The 17,190-nt window shown below is 54.0% G+C and overlaps 1 protein-coding gene across 12 annotated transcripts in view; it reads right to left on the reverse strand.

Annotated features, from left to right (window-relative positions):
• The window catches only part of MBNL3 (muscleblind like splicing regulator 3), a 94,435-nt gene that overhangs the window by 66,032 nt on the left and 11,213 nt on the right, over positions 1 to 17,190 (reverse strand). Inside the window, exon 1 of one of the 12 annotated variants that reach the window (XM_025205039.1) lies at positions 558 to 753. The exons of 9 other annotated variants lie outside the window; for them this stretch is intronic. The gene's annotated coding sequence lies outside the window, so the exon portion shown is untranslated. Of the gene's footprint in view, positions 1 to 9; positions 180 to 287; positions 424 to 557; positions 754 to 17,190 lie in introns of those variants that run through there. 2 more of the 12 variants (XM_025205035.1, XM_025205036.1) reach the window with 2 other exon arrangements.

Raw genomic sequence — 17,190 nt, forward strand, 5'->3', positions numbered from 1 at the left:
GCGGCCTACCTGCTCCTGCATCCGCGCGGCGCGAATCCCCGGGCAAGCTAGCCTACCGCGAGCAGCGACGGCATTGCTCCCCCCTCGTGCACGCCACGGCCACAACGCAGCCAGACAGAGATAGGGGAGCCCCGAGAGCAGGGTGGAGCGCGGCGGACGGCATGGCGGCGGGGGGCAGACAGAAAAGAAATAGATTCTTCTTCTGCCCTTTTTAAACAGGACGACGAGGAGAAGAAGATTTAATTAATTAAAAAGGAAAAAAAAAACCCCAAACCAAACAAACGCACACATGCATTCCCGCTCCCTCTGTAGGAAGCTCTCGGCCCGCAGAGTGTGCACAGCGTTCGCAGCGTGCACGGCAGAGGGAACGGCCTCGCTTCGGCTCCCCTACACTAACGGCTACGCATCCTTACGGTGATTTGCTTAACCCGTTCTTCCCTGGGACGCGGCCGCAGCCGCGTGCAAAGGCGAGGGCCCGAGTCACCGTCGCATGCCTATAAATCTGGACTCCACGAAATCAAAAGCAAAACCGCCATGGAAACTCGAGACACACGCACCGAGCAGGGGGAGGAATTAACTCCTTGTGACCGGCTGCCTTTTACAGCCAGGCAGAAGGCGACTTAAATGGCTGGATGGGTTCGGAGAACCGGCAGCTCCGGGGTGCTGGGCGATCAATGACTTCCAGCTGCTTTTTAGCCTTTGTGTGAGGCAGCACGTGAAGTCTTCCCTGGCATTTCCCAGACTTGTATTAGATGCAATTAATAAAGCCTGATGGGATTAAGCTCTTTCAGAGTTTCTGAAAGCAGCTTTTTCCTTTTTCTTTTGGGGGGGGGGGTGTAATATATTGCATAACAATATATTTATTGACGTTTAGATTACATATTAGGAAAAGCTCTCTCGCGAGGAGGGTGGTGAAGCATGGGAACAGGTTACCCCGAAAGGTGGTGGCATCTCCATCCTCAGAGGTTTTAAGACCCGGCTGGACAAAGCCTCGGCTGGCCCTGCTTGGAGCAGGAGGTCGGACTAGATGCGACCTCCCGAGCTCCCTTCCACTCTCATTTTGTATGAACTTCTAATTCACACGGGCAAGCTACATGCCGGCCGAGATCAAACTTTAAAATAACAAGGAATAGAAACCTGCTTTCCCCCGAATTTTGATCCGCGCACCGTCACGACTTGTTAGCACACTGCAAGCGTGCTGCCAGGCCAAGCACACACGCGGCGAAAGAAGGGCAGGAAAATACCCTGGTGACACTTCTGTCATTTGCTCGACATTAAAAACACATGCACACAAACACATTCAGAAGCAAAGTCCAAGTCTGATCTGAGGCAAGTGAAGCCAGGGGCAAAAGTACTGGAAACCAAACCAAACCAAACAAAACCCTGCTCTTTGCAGCCTGAGGTCTGGGGAATCAATAGGCCAGCGGGGCCTCTGCATTTCTGCACATCAGGTGGAGAACAGAGGCAGTGAAAGTCGAGATTTACTGACATCTTTTAAACTTCAAAGGGAAAGGAGACAGAAGGTCTGGCCACACTAATCTGGTCCGGGATGGAGAGGCTCTCTCCCTGCCAACCGTGACGTTGCACTTCTGTATTTGCATGGGGCTTGCTGACGGCCGCGCTCCCGATCCTGCTCAGCTTAGCACGTAGGAACAGGCGCGCAGACACCTCTTCCCAGACAGCTCCGAACAAGCTGGGTGCAGCGCCCAAAAACAAGCCGGCACAGGTCGGCCGCGGGCGGGGTCGGGGAGGAATGCTTTTAGGAATGATCCTCCAAGCGCAGCTGCTGCCGGGGGATATGAGCCGTCTCCTACTCCTTTACGGACCGGAGCATCGCGGGCCCAAACCGGCCACTTGCAATAACCCAGCTAATGAATGTCGTCTGTTTGCACGGCTCTGTTCAGCCTGCAGATCCCCTAGCATGCGACCGTGCCCTCACAGACACGCACGTAGTGCCCGAAAGCTTGCAAAGAACAATTTTTCCAACTATCTATTTGGTCAAATAAAAGAGATCACACCTGGTCTGCCTATGTCTACCCACGCGCACGACAAGTCATTTGTCTCGTGCTCTTCCTAATGAAGGAGCAACGTAAAGGGAAGGATACGACACGTTCACGTGGGCACGTACGAGATTAGGGAGGGCGGCACCATTCTGCTGCTGCCTGCCGAAGACGCGCTAGGTGCTGTAGCCAGCAGGTTTCTGAGAAATTCATGTCGCCAGCATTGTGTCTGCCTGCCGCTGACTCCCTGGCTTGATCGACCCAGTTGCAGCTAGGTCAGCCGGGGACAGCCTTCGATGCAGGCCCAGAGCTAGGCTTGAACTCACCCCTCCAGAGCTGCAGCAAGATGCTGGGACCGCTCTGCCACCACACCCTGAAGCAAGTGCAGTAGGAGCCACTCCAGATGCCTGCAGATACAGCAGGCAGCTCTTTCAACCGTGCAAGCAGCACCAGCCACTTCCCAAATGTCATTGATCTTGACAGCAAAGGCACGGCTGAAGCCAATGTAAACCAGCATGCTCGCTCCTGCCTACCAGCCCCGTCTCGGCTGTTTCCACAGCTAGTTACACGCTTACTCACAGTCAGCACTCGGGCTCTGCTCGGCTGTTCACACCTTATTAAGGCTTGTTACCTTGGCGCTTATACCACTGGGTCTACAGCGGCCCCCTTGACCTTGATAAGACCAGCTTCAGGCCTGCGAATAGCATGGCATGAATGCCGGTCAAGGTGGACTAGCACAGCACCTCTCAACCTTTCTGGACTGGAGGCACCCCTCCCATGCTTGTGTGATTTGAGTGGCACCCAGTTGCAAAACCTGATTTATATATTACCGCGCTCACCGCCTTGCAGAGGGGCTGGGTACTGGGGGTAAGAGATGTGCCAGGCAGGGACAAGCCCGAGCCTGCTTTTCCCTACCTAGCCTCTTCACACCCTGCTCATCTCAGCACCCTTCAAAGGATTGTTTTTTCCTCCTCTCTGCAATGTGAGGAGTAAAGCGCTGCCCCCCACAAAGGTTCACAGAATGAGAAAACCAGGACAAGTCGTAAAGCGCCGTTTTTGGTAGCTCTCGCTTTGCCGGGGTTAGGGAGCTGCTGCTAACTATGCCAGGCCGGGCAGAGCTCTCCTCCCAGCTTACCCAATGGGCTGATTTGGCTGCAATTGCCAGAGAAGAGGACGAGGACCCCAGCGAGGAGGTGAGCTGGCAGGTTTATTTCAACAAATAAAGGCCCTCCGGGCTTTGCAAGAGACCGTGACCGGCCGAAACGCGGCGGGGGGCCGCACGAGGGAAGTCAAAGGCCCCAGTCTGGCTGCTACTAGAGCGGGGCTCAGGTCAGGGATGCCCTCGGCAGGACGAGCACGCGACAGCCGCTCGAGGTGGCGCGAGGACACACGGTCAAATCCCGCCTGTCCTCCATGTAACCGATCCCTTTCCAGGGCTTCGCGCACCCCTGCCCCCCTTGACGGATGCCGGCTCGCGTGCACGCTTCCCGACAGCGGCGTTCGTGGAGACCGTGATTCATGCGACGGACGGGGCTGATTCAGGCAGCTCCCCTGCGGACGCGACGCCGTTTAACGTGCCGCTCCATCCTGAACAAACACCGCGGTGCAAGCTGCCTGGTGGGGTTCCCTATTTACCATTCCTCCACCATTTCCAGGTCACATTTGCACTGTTTAGAAGAGACGAGACCTTTTATCCTAATTGCTAACCCTAGCAGGCAGAGCTGTTGAGATTTTTTTTTTTGTGTGTGTCACGCGGAGGAGAAAAGCCACTGGGGGAAACAAAATGGGGAATGAAACGCAAAAGGCATACTGTGTGAGCCACTTCATTAGCATCTTTAATCCTCGAGTTGACACATCTTGTCAAAAGGAATGAATGACTTCAAGCAAAACACAGGAACACAACGGCTGAGAGCCCATCCTACCAGCTCGGCAAGATCGGCTTTTAGACCTGCCTCGAGACAGACGAGCGGTTTTGATCAACTTCGGAGTTTCTCTTCGGTTAAGAGCGTGGACCGAGCCAGCAGTAATGGGTTAAACGCCCATTGACACCGAAACAAAAGACATTCCCTGCTTTTTTGTTGACTCCACTAACTGGTCAGGTCACTACCTTAATTACTAGCCCACATCGAGCATCACAGCTTGGGTTGCGCTGTTCTGTATAAAGCATTACAAGTAGCTCAACCAACACGGGCTCTGCCTGTTCCCCAGGGCTGCTAGACAGCGCTACAACTCTAGTTCATTGCTTTCTGCCGGGCACAACCCCCCCGCCCCGAAACCTCGATGCTCCCGTCACTTCTCCCTTAACATCCCCGAACAGTGAAACGTTTCATTCGCCAACTGCAATAATGAGACTTTAATGTTTCCAGTATCGGAAAAGCTTCCAAATAAATGCGAGGTTCTTGCAAATACTTCTCAAGGCCACAGATGCTTTAGAGAGAGGAAAGATCAAATAGAAAAAAAAATGGTTTCTTCTTTCTTTTTTGGTGGGGGGAACTGAATCTAAAAAGTCTCAGCTCAGCCAAACACAACTTCAATGAGGTTTGCACGCCTCCATCACCTCCTCCCCCTGGTTGCTGACTTTGCTGCAAAAGCCTCCTCCGTGCCAAAATACCGGAGATAAAACTGTAGCCTCCTTTTCCAAGTTGTACCTCCTTGTGAGCCCTCGACGGGATGGGCGAGGTGCGACGGGGCGGCATTTTACTTGGGGAAGCTGGCTTGGAGGCCAGAGAGCGAGGGACTCCAGATGCAAAGGGAGATTCCAGGTCAAGTTCGCGGGAAGGGAAAAAGCACCTTTCTTCCCCGCCACCTCGGCTCCCTGGGACCCGGCGGGCACGCAACACCCCAGCACTGCTCGCTGGACCCGTTTCTCACTAAAACACAGGGCAAAGCAGACTGGATCTCAACAGTTTCGGGGACACCAACTGGTCAGGCCCAATTTTGCAAAACACTGAAGCCGACACTGAAGTTATCCTGCACCTGGGGGAGGCTTAGCCCACGCTAAAGCTTTTTAGACTTCGGTTCCCTACAGCCCCCTTGCAAACAGACCTCCTATTGACTCAACGAGGGTTGCAACGCCAGTGCACACAGTAGCACCGCCGGAGATTTAACACCAGCTCCCCTATATTTAGAAGATATTTGTGGTTAACGGTTGGCCTGTGTACATATACGGGGCAGAACCAGCTGCCCCTGCCTTTGAGAGGGTTTTTTTGTTGTTGCTGCTATTAAGAGGGGAAATCATATTCTGTCTTAACCCTGCCTTTAACTTGCTTTTTTTTTGTTGTTTAAGCCAACACTTTAGGCACTGGAGAGACACTTTGAATATTTCCTTTGTGAACATTTTGTACCTGGACATTTTCCCCCTCGGGGAACAGTTTACTTAATTTAAGGTAGACCAGAGCAGCGAACAAGACATAAAACCTCTTTTGTTCGCCAAGCAGCGCCCTGTGAAAAGGAACAGATTTGCAACTTTCTCCTCCGCGGCTCTGCCCGAAAAGTTTTTGTTCAAGGTCTAGCTGCAGCAGCTGGGGGCTTTGAACGGTCCAATCCAGCCCAGAGCTTTCTGCACGCCTGGCCACAGAAAAAGTACAGTCTTGCCACGGGAAAGCCACGTGAGCAGGGCACGGGCTGCAGAAACCGAAGGGGCAAACGTGGCCTCCAGATGCACCAAGCTCAGAATTGCCTCCTCTTGCACCTGCTTGTGACTCCACGTTCAAGGAGCTGCTTTTCCAACATGCGGCACCTTGTGAAGAAAAACCTCCTCCGTCCCCAGGGGAGGAGACCGGAGCCCCGCACGGCACCACATTTCGGAAGGTCCAACAGAAATGCCTCATGAAAGCACGCACGGCCCTCTTGAAGATCAAGGCTTGGTGCTCTCCAGGGTTGCAGGGCTGCATACTGAAACCCAGGAGAAGACAGGGGAGCAAAATCTGCCACCCCTAAGGCCTCCTGCTGATTGGGGCAATGCCAAATGATCCAAGGGAAGCCGGACACCTACCTCACCATGAAGGACGGGAGCTGGGGAGCCACAGAGACGCACGCCATCAAACGTGCACATGTGGAGGAGGAGCAGATTTCCAACGCAGATGCAAAAAAGCACCCTGGGGAATTTAATTTCCCACCTCGCAGGAGCACACAGGCACCGTATTCACGGACATGCCAGAGCAAACAGTCACCGCAGGAAACACCCAGGAAGGGAAACACGGGGCATTTGCTTCTGGGACCCGCGAGTCCACTAGACAGGCCGGGCCACTTGCAACCCACGGGGCTGCTCGCCCTGCCCCTTCCCGAGCACAGTAAAGCTCAGGATACAGTGGTGGAAAGCTCTCCTCCCTCCCCAATCAGCCTGTGCAAACGAATCTTCTCCTGAATATTTCCACAGGCACAACGTCAGCAACTGTCTGGCACGATCTGCTTTAACGAAGCCAAATATTTTGCAAAAACGCTGCTATTTAAGAAATGACTTCGTCTCGTTCTAAACAAGACCACAGGCCCCGCCGGAGTCCTGGATCCGCTCGGGGCGTCCCCGCAACAAGACGCCCTCGCGGGGCTGGGGGGTGGCGGGTCCGAGTGTGGCTGGGTCGACCCAGTTTCCATGTCTTTAGCTAAACTGGGTTTCTTACCAGAAAGAAAAGGAAAAAAAAACACACACAAAAGAGCAGGGTTCGTGCTCCTTCCGGTTTAGGATTTCCTGCCGCAAATTTATTTTACAGGCTCGCGGAGGGCTTGATCCTGCGGGGAGCTGAGCACCTCCCTGACACGGCGACGCCGGAAAGGGATGACAAAGACTTTCCTCACATCCACCCTTGATTTTTTTTTTTTTTTTTTTCCTGCAAATTGAGCCTGTTTCTTCGGGCCCTCCCCTCTGGGGCAAAGGAGAGCAGCTTTTCACTGTCCCCTTTAAAGCCACCTCTCACCCGCTGCAGCTGGGCCTCTCCCGTCACCCATATCCGAAGTGAGCCTGGCGGTCCTCAGCAGCTGTCACCCCCCGTCCCCGTGCCGCCTGGGACAGGATCGGGCCCGTGTGGACCAGCCACGTGTCATCCCATCCTGCACACAGCGCCCGCCACGCACGGCTCAGACATCGCTTGCACACAAGTGTGCGCAGAAGAGGAGAAAGACCGGGGCCCACCCAACGCCTGCCTGGTAATCACAGGAAATAGGATCAAGAGGCTGTATCCCACATAATCCACCTGATTATCCCTACTCAGTGCTAGAGGATAGCTCCCAGAAACTCTCCTGGCCCCTGAAGCCACCTGGGCTTTGACCTGGTACTTCCCCATGCCCAGGCAGGAGCTCCTGCAGCCCAGCTCTGCTGTGCCCTGGGTACGAACGGGAGACCGGAGCAAACATCAGGGAGCCGCACGTGCTGCAGCATCACCCCTCTGCCCCAGAAAGAAAGCAGGGGCCGGGGGAATCCTCCTGGGATGGAAACCCCAGGCAGCCAACCTCGATGCAAGGCTGGCTGCACCCTGATACTGGCTTTCTCCAGCACAGACACGATGGGGTTCAAGTCCGTAACAGCAGTTGAGACAGACAGATCCGCGCTGCAAGTCACTGCCTACGGTGCTTTTACATTGACCCGGTTGCACTGAATATTGCGTGCACCGCCTTCCTGGGCACCTTTGGCCTGCGTGCTCATCCACGCACGATGGAGTTCGCTCACCAGGCAAGCCAGCTAATAATACGGGCTGGTACACATGCCTGCAGAGGAAGGAGATGGTGACTTGGCCTTTGTTTTGGATTACTCCTTGGCTGCATAGATTCACGGCAAAATAAAAATAGTTTGTCTTTTTAGCATTCTTTCTTGGGCGCATTTGGGTAAGTAAGATGCGACTTGGCAGCAAACCCGTTGGTGCAAGCAAACCACACCAGACTACAACGCAGTCATCGCAAAGCCATTTCTCTGGGCCAGACCGTAATTTTCCCTTTGGCGAGGGGCACGTGGCTTCTGCCTCATTCGAGTCCATCTGAAACACGGGAAGGTTGGAGAAGGGAAGAGTCCTGAAGAAGAGCTGGAGGCGTCTGCCTGAAATGCTCCACCGGCGGGTGGGAGAATTCAGGACCTGGGGAAGGGAAGCTGCTAGCTCGCCGGTGCCCCTCACCCCAAACCGGCTGCCGAGCCTGCAGCTACAAAGGAAACTCTGCGCAGGTTTGGCAAGAGGGAAAACACAGGCCAGACAATGAAAAACTCCAGCTAGCGAGGGGAGGGGAGGGTGGTTAGTAACCTCAGATGGCTCATGGCCGGTGGGAAAGCCAGGGGATCGATCAGGGACCCGGAGCAGCAAAGCATGCCAGCCAGCTCCCCGCTACTCCGGAGGACAGGAAGGATCGCACCTCACAATTGCCAGGCTGCAAAAATGATGGACATGTCAAGACACCAGAGCCAGATTTCACAGTGCCCCATCCTACCTCTTGCCAGCATCATTTGGTAGATGGGAGCATGGCCAAACCCGCCGGTACCCGTGGTACTGCCATCCTCGAATTCTCCAATTTCCTTGGGCCCAAGAAGGACCCAAGTGCTGCATAATGCGACTCGTAGGAGCTGTCACATGGGGTCTCGGGACACAAAGGACGTTTTACTGAACAGACACTAGGATAGAAACTCTGGGGGCCCAAGCTCAGTCCCTACCTCAGTTGTGGCCCTCCCCATCTGTAAAATGGGCGCAATACACCTAGAGACATGCCCCAAAGTCACTGTATTTTTACGGGCAAGAAAGAAAAGCACAATGAACCAGGACTTCAGCAGTCCAACAAGAGGAAAGCCAGGCCCACCTGCTGCAGTCTCCCTCCCACGGTCACAGAGGCAAGACACGCGGCTCAGGTTCGAGACCCCGATGCCAGAAGGACCGGGGTTGCTCTGCGAGACATCCCTCGGGCCGCAGGGTGAGAGGGGCCGGAAGCCGCCTGTCCCAGCTTCGCAGCACACCCAGCAGCCCATTATTCATCCTTCTCCCTCTGCCTGCCAGGCAGGTACATGGTGCTTGCAGAGGTTGAAAAGTCCTTTGGCTTCCGCGGCAAGGACTGAGTCACGGACATCAATTAAAATCTCCAGATCTTCAATTTTCTTCTTAGCTTCCTGCCGCTGTAATGCGATGGCTCCCAGCTTCCTCTCCGTGGAAGCCATAGTGACTTGAATCCCTTCCAATTTCCCGTTTGTGCTTGCAGCGTGTTTTCTTGCTACAGCAGAAAATGTCCGACTTGCCGGGCGGGAACGGTGAATTCAGTCCAAGGTGAAGGTGGAGACGTTTGGCTGGCTGGAGTCCAAACGCGAGTCAGCACGGCCCCTCCCCGCAGCCGACCCCCAAATGCCGCTTTGGAGACGAGGGTAGGGCAAATCCACGCTTGACTAGCTGCGATCCCACAGGGACTCAACCGAGTCTGCTGAATTCGCACCCGGGAGCATGCATGAGAGATGGTGAGAGCGTCAGCGGGGGAAAACAGTCCTCACCAGGGATGGAGAGGCTGTAGGTGTCCACAGGCCCAACTAAAGGAGCCTGGGCACGTGCTTGCAGGTGCTGGCCAGAAGTGCAGTGCTTCAGAGCACCTCCCTGGGCCCCTCTTCTCCTCCCCCATGTCTACGGGTTGGGAGGTCAAATGATACCGGACCTTGAACGCCACCCAGTCCGCACCTCAGGCTAGGGGCAGCAATCCAATGTGATGCACGGTGAACATAAAACTCACTAAGCAGCGTGCAAACTTATCACTGGCATGTGACAGCCACGTACAAGGGGTCTACAAATACATGCACGCACAGACGACTCTGAAAACCAACACACACACTCAGACTAACTCTGAAAACCATCCCTGTTCAGATGACCCAAAGTAACCGGCATTTTGCTCTCGTCTAGTATTGCAAAAGATTTTTGCTTCTATCAAGGGGTGAGAATCAATGACACAATATTTGCTGCTACACAGTGTGTGCATATGTGTGGGGGGGATCAATTCTGATAGAAAGTAAACTGCAATTCTTCTGAGCATTAAAGGCAAAGAGGTATATGCAAAGCAGCCTCGGTGCGGACTCGGTCGGGAAAAGCTGGCCTCTTGCAGCGACCGGTAACATGGATGTGTTTGTTCCAGAGGAAGTCCAACGACCTTGTTTTGATTGCACGGCTAAGAGAGGTGTTCCATGGAAACGTGGCAGGGGAAACTCCAACAGCAACAAGGGAAAACTTTGCTGCATTTTATTTTTAGCATGAGAATACTGGGGAAGTTCTGCAGGAGCAAAACTGCACCTGTACGACAACGTGCGCACTGCTCCTGCGTGATCACATTGGGTCCTGCATGTCCATTTGCAGCAACTGAGCCCTTCTGGGTGGTCAGCACAAAGGTCTCAGGCAGGGAGGAGGGATGTGGTACCTGGACTCTACAGCTGATGTAACAAGGGATTGTATATAAAGCAGGGATGGCTACTGGCTGCTAGAGCTCAAGAAATGGGAGGAAGACATAAGCCACCAAAATGCAAGCACCTTCTGTTGACACACAAAATAGGGACTCTTACACTACCTTACCGTGGGTTCAAACGTGGAAGATTCGAGCATCAAGTGTGCTTCATGGCTAGAAGTAATCCCTGAGGAGTGATGTGAGCATCACAGGAGCGGTGACCTCCCATTTCTTTGTGCCAGGCAACATGGGGCTTGCAGGGCGAAGAGAGCACACGGCACCAATACCCACGACGGGCAATGCTGAGCTGCGCTCCTCATGGGAAAGGGCTTCTTGCAGAAGAGGCCTTGCCAAGAGCAAAGGCTACATCTGGGATTAGGGACTCAGCTGTGATTCCCTGGGACCAGGGCATGATGTCCAGGCATGGCAGGCAACGCAGGTGGGATGTAGCCCACCACAATCAAGACCCTATGGCAAATGCAGCAAGATGTAATCACAGAGAGAGAAGGAAACAACTGCCAGAAAGGAAAGGAAAGGAAAGGAAAGGAGGCATAAGGAACTGCAGACATGGAGGGGGTTTCAGCTCAAGTAGAAATCAAGGAGGGGAGCGCTCACCCCATCCCACCGAACAGGATGAAGAGCCAAAGGGACCAAGGCTGGAGATGTTTAAGAGCAAACACACTGCTGGGCGTTCACTGTCTCGTGTGCTGCATTTGGGGAGGAATAGGACTGGGTCTGTTTTTACCTAGCTGGGGCACACTGCCATTCCCAGCCTAAAATACTGTATTTTCTTGCATCCAGCAAACCCTGGAATATAACACACATCTTATTTTTGGAAGGCCCCAAGAAAGGATAAAAAAAAACACCTCCAACCTTGGAGTATGAGATCTGGGATCACTGGTCCAGGGTTGTGCACTCACAGACCAGTCCAAAGTGTGGGGCTGCATCACCTGGCCAGGAGGCTCCCTAAGGGTCCCAAAATTTGGCAGCAGCAGCGTGGTAAGAGCATTAATTGCCATGGTTCCCAAAGTCGTGGCAATGAATGCTGCCATCAATCCCACACCAGATTTCTGGGCCCTTAGGGATCTGTATTTCTTGCATCTAAGTGTACACCCCAATTCCCCCCAGCAGGTTTTGGGGGAAAATATGTGATCTGCATGAGAAAATATGGTACTCCTTGAGGCCCCAGCAGAGCGATAAGGCTGTCGTGAGAAGAGATGGTCGAGAGGGGAAGATGAGCGAGTGCTGCTACAGCTGGGCTCACGAACACCTTCATCTGTCCAGCAGCTAATTGCTGCCCGGCGCTGAACTAGCTCCTGCCTGCGTGCGAAGGAATTTAGGAGGTGCAAAACACACAGCATCCCTGAGAAGGTCTCTGGATCAGTTCATCGGGCTGCGGCTCTGCACGTTGGGGGGAAGGAGGACATCTCCATTGCAGTGACACATGCAGAAGTGGCAGAAAAGGGTCCCTTTGGAAGCAGCCTCATTTGCTGTCTGCAGTTCACAGTCCCCCACGGAGCACAGCCCTGCCGTGGAAAGGACCCTGGGCTGCTTGAGCAAGGAACGAGCCCCGGAGAAGAGGAGCAGGCCAGGATACAGGTTATGAACTGAGTCAAAAGTCCCTTGAAAGGATTGCCAACAGGTTCTGAGGATAAATAAAAGGGGTGATCCCAGGCCGGCTCCGAGGATGCTCCCAGAGCCCAACACCACCCTGAGACACTCTTAGAAAATGCTACAGACAACGCATGGGCTCGAGTGCTATCTCCCAAGGGACTGTCCTTTTGGGGTGCTTATGCATGTAGCATCACGGAAAAGTCAGGCTGGAAGGGACCTTAGGAGGTCACACCGAGCCCAACTGCCTGCTCAAGGCAGGATCGTCTCTCACTAAAGCATCCCAGCCAAATGTTTGTCCAGGTAGACGTCCAATATCTGGGCAGAGATGCAATAAGGAAAAGTTTTTAGCAAGTTGAGTAACTTTGTCTTGAGAGAGATGAGTGTGTGGTCTACCCTGGTCAGTAAAGGCCAATCTTGGACGATGGACCTCAGCCCATTTCCAATCCTTTCCGTTCATCCAAAAATCAGCAAATTTCCTGTTTCAGTCTCAGGCCTGGGAGGAAGTCCCATGGCTAGAAAACGACCGGTGACCTTGCATGCAAGAGCTGCAAATCCAACTCGCCAGTGACAGAGGAGGCTCTTCTGCGGGCTCCGGGCACAAAGGCACTTTCACAAAGATCAGATTACCTCTGCCCAGCGCCACCGCGGTGGAAACTTTAGAGACTGCATTCGGCGGTGGCAAGAGAATACTGCCCTGCCCACGCTGCAGAAACTCCCGGCCCAGCCGACTCCTGTTTCCAGGGGCAGTATGGATTTCAGGCTCACAGAAACATGATTTACAATTAAGCAGTAATGATCCAAAACTGCACGGGGTGTTTCATAGGGGTTAACGACCGACTGGGAGGAGTTACGGTAAGGACCATTAACCTAATCCGCTTTTAATCATCTGGAAATGCCCCGCTGCCATTACAAAATGAACAGAGATCTTTTTTAACTTTTTTTTCCCCAGGGTTCAAAGAAGCCAGGCAGTCGCACCGACATCATAGCCGAGCACGTTGCAGGCCTGGGCCACGTGTCAGAAATGAATACCTAGCACCTCAGCTAATGGGCAGCCTCGTTATCTGATGCAGCAGGGCTTTATCTTTTGGCTCCTTGCCCTTCAAAGGGGCAGCACCCAGAGCAAAGGTGATGCTTACCCCACGATCTGAGTCAAACCCCACCAGGTGATAGAGCAAACATGATGCACCTTAAACTTGCACCAGAAGCACGGAAAGGGAGGACCTTTTTGTGCTTCTGCCTTTTTTCAGCCCTCCATCTTCCCTGAAGCTCATCCCGTACCACTCTGCCTGCCCTAGTGAAACAATACCGCCGCCAGGCCTCTCCCTACTCAGCGTCCCGTGCCTTTGGACAGCTCTGCATTGCACCGATTTGGGCCAAGACCCATAAAACTCAACATCGCTGGATGTCCAGCTGGGCCCTTATCCCAGGAGCTCCCAGGGACAAGGTCTCCCGTGCCCGCAGTCACATTAGACTCCTATTCTGACTATGTCCGGGTGAAGCCCTGACCCCTTTGGGAGTTTTGCTGAGGACGTGATGGGGGCTGTTTTTTCACCCACCGTCCTATGCCTGGAAGTGAAGTGCAGACCACTTCTCCATTCTTCCGGCAACGTACATGACCAGCTGGGCAGAAGTGGCAGGCAAGGAAGAACATCCAGCAAGCGAGGAGAAGCACAAAGCAAAAGCCTCCAAGTGCTCGGGGGCTTGGAATAGGATTCATGATACTGGCTGGAGTTTGCAGCGTTGCACTCACCGGGCTCCATAACCGCGGCTCCACCCACAAGGGCATGGATGTTTTTACAGGTCCACTTTTAACCCTCTCGGCAAGCATTTTGCAAGCATGCCACCTTCAGTTCAGGAAAGCAGGGTCGATTTTTAAGCCTGGCTCCCTCCTGGCCCAAAGAGATGGGGGAGCTGGGAATACTGTAGGCATCTTTGCTACACAGATGCCCTGGAGTGGGTCCTAGAGCCAGGAGCCTCCAAGTGCCATCCTGTCACGTGCTAAAGCATCCGTGCAGCAAAATGACCGTGCTAGATGCATCTCGCTACCAGAGGTGACCACAGCGGCTGCACGAGCCTAAGCAACCCAACTCCAAACCCTCCAGGGCTCCTGAGGATGCATTGCTGGTGCCCAGAGCAAGTCAAAGGGTGCGTTGGCATGACACGGGCAGGCTAGCAGGTGCTTCCTTCCTTTTGGCTCCTGGAGGAGGATGCAGTGGTCAAGGTGTACAATATGCAGAGGTGCCCCAGGATGGGCAGCTGGCTTGGCCCTTCCTGTTTCTCACTCCTAACACAGGACTCTTGTGGTCACGGGTTCATTTGTGCAAACCAGGGGGAGCGTCTGTGCTTTTCCAACTTCATCTGCCTCGTATTCTCCTCCCTACCTGGTGTCTCCACACATGGGCCATTCAAGGAAAGCTGATTATTGTTCAGGAGTCCGCCGACTCCAGAACCGAGCTCATCCGCTGCTTTCCAATTCCCCACTTTAATAACGCTCAACGCTTTGGGCTTGTTAGCAGTGTTTGCAATGGGCCCGTCTCCGGGCAGCAGCAAAGCCAAACCCCGTAGCCCTTACTCAGGCCAGACCTACAAGCACAGTTTGTCCTTAAACAAAAAGTTTTAGGTCTGCACGCTGCCACCAGGATGGTAAAGCATCGGCACTCAGCCTTCACCAGCTCCAGCGCGCACGGGTCCCTGCACAGCCCAGAGACACATGGCTGGTGCCTGCTCGTGGAAGGAAGCTGCCATCTCGCGCTTGCAAGCAGATGGGCACGGGGGAGCTGACCAGGAGCATGGGGCAGAGCTTGGGGCACGGGCCGACCAGATGCACACCTGCACGTGCAGGAGATTCACAGAAGACGACACGCACCGCACTGCCCCGATGCACAACACAAACTTGGGACTCTCCCGGCACACTGGAAAGGCAGCGCAGAGAGGTGGCCTCCCCACGGCTGGAGGCGAGGAGCCCGTCTTCTCCGGAGCACATTTCTCCGGTATATTAAGCACGAGTCATTCTTATGCGAGGTCTGCCCTGTACGGCTGCCAAGGTCAGGCAGTCCTTGCTGCCTCTGCTGCAGAAAGGACGGTTGCGCAAGTTTTCGCTGGCGCATGTGGCTTTTTTCCCACGCGTTCTCCCCGCTTCGTTTTCCCCGCCGCCAAAGCCCGTGCATCATGCCCATCGCCAGATGACGCTTCTCTCCCCAGACTGCCGATAGCATCTCACCCAGAGCCCAAAACCCCAGCCTCCCTTTTCCTGCCAGGATGGTCAGCATAACCTCCCGAGCACCCTATCAACCCAGCCGCAGTCAGAGGACTTTTGGGGCAGAGGACCTCAGCCCACACCTGTGGAAGTTTGCTCTCACGCTTGCACTGGGAGTGGTAGATAAAACGCCCGTGTATGCGGCTGATACATCGTGCACGCAGCTGTATGCACCCCCTGGCAGCCACCACCCGGGCAGGGGTGGGGTTACGCCACCTGAATGGGCAGGGTATGTGCACTTGCAACGCTGCACAGACGCCCAGGGGACAGGAGGGAGGGAGGGAGGGGGGCCCAAGGACTGAAAGCCACATGCGCCGTATTTCAAACACAGCTGCGCATTTCTCCACGCAGGCCAGGGCCAGGGCACAAGGCTGAACTCGGGGACGGAGCGATGCGGGGGCAGCAGTCACATTCAGACCTTTAACCAAGGCCAGGACATTAATACTTTGTGTACCATGATGCCCTTCCCCAAGGCATTTTGCGACCACTAAGTAAATCAGCGTGCTTCACGCAGCGGTGTGACATCTATCTCTTTGCACGTGGAGGAGCTGAGGGATAGGCAGGAAAAGGGTCTTGCCTGGGGTCACACAAGTGAGGCAGTGGCAGGTCCGGGACCCGAACCTTGGGAATGTGCCCTGCTGTGCTCGATAAACTCACTGCCTCCCTCCTTGGTGGTGGGCTGGGAGGGGACGGGAGCGCAGTATCGGTGTCAGGCAGAGGGGAATAATGTCGTTGAGATGTAGTTTAACCACAGGCAGAACATGAGGTTAATTCTTCCTGGTTGCTGGGGGACTTCCCTTTATGTTCAATACGGTGAGCTCTCTCCACGGCACTCAGCACTGCATCTCTGCTCACCGGCATCAACCTCAACCAGAGAGGACTGGTCTTTTGGGTACAGCAATGAGCCCAGATACCAGTGTCCAGCCCCACCGCAGACGCCCAGGTGCCCGTGGGGAAATCACTGCAGTTTCTGCACCTCCGTTCTCCACTCCAGACCGGGGATAATTCTCCCTGCCCTCTCTTCGAGGCAAGGCCTCTATACAGGGCCAGCAGGAGGGAGCCCATCAGTACAACTGGATTATGCATCCTCATCAAAGCAGCAAACAAATTATTCTCACTTCCCTTTTCCTCCCAGCACGGCAGAGACTTCCAGGGATATTCAGACATGCAGCTGATAAAGGATCCAGCCACCAACGGAGCTGGATGCTGGGCAAGCACACTGCACTACACGGGAAAGGGCCAGCATCATTGATGGGTGCAGCCTGCCGGACTGAGCACGCCGCCTTTGTGCCAATGAAAACGGCTACACGATACAGCAGGGTCTCTATCACGTATCGTGTGTGCGCGTGTGTGCATGCACATGTATGCATACATACATATACACACACATGCACGTGCACACACACACACAGATACATAAGATATATATTATCTGTACATAAAAGATATATAGATTATATAAGATACAGCTGTGTCTTACATTTGTGGGGCCCAGGTGGAAATCACAACCGAAAATGAGCTCAGGGACTCGAAGGAGAGAGCCGCAATCATTCTGCTCAATCACCCCGCGATTGCCTGCCTCCTAGATGGAGAGGCCCACAACCCCAGGCGGCGGGTTGAGTATTTATGCTGTTGTTATTTCCTCTCGTATCAAAATTATTAATGGCCTGATGTGAACAGTCATCACAACTATCAGTGCTATTTAACCGGAGTGAATGCTTGAACTCGGAGAACCTTCTGGCACGGCCTTCTCAATCAAAGAGATCTCATCGCGTCAATGCCTTTAATCAGACCCATTCTCCGGCGAGGACTTAGTGGTATGTACTTGATGACACAGGGTTGCACAGATTAGACACCTTTACATAAATGGAAGCAGCCAGTGACAAGATTTAAAATGAGATTTTCATAATCGAGAGATAGGATAGGCCCATTTCAGCCCTG

Source organism: Alligator sinensis, unplaced genomic scaffold (assembly GCF_000455745.1).
Source record: "Alligator sinensis unplaced genomic scaffold, ASM45574v1 scaffold1059_1, whole genome shotgun sequence".
Lineage (NCBI taxonomy): Eukaryota > Metazoa > Chordata > Crocodylia > Alligatoridae > Alligator > Alligator sinensis.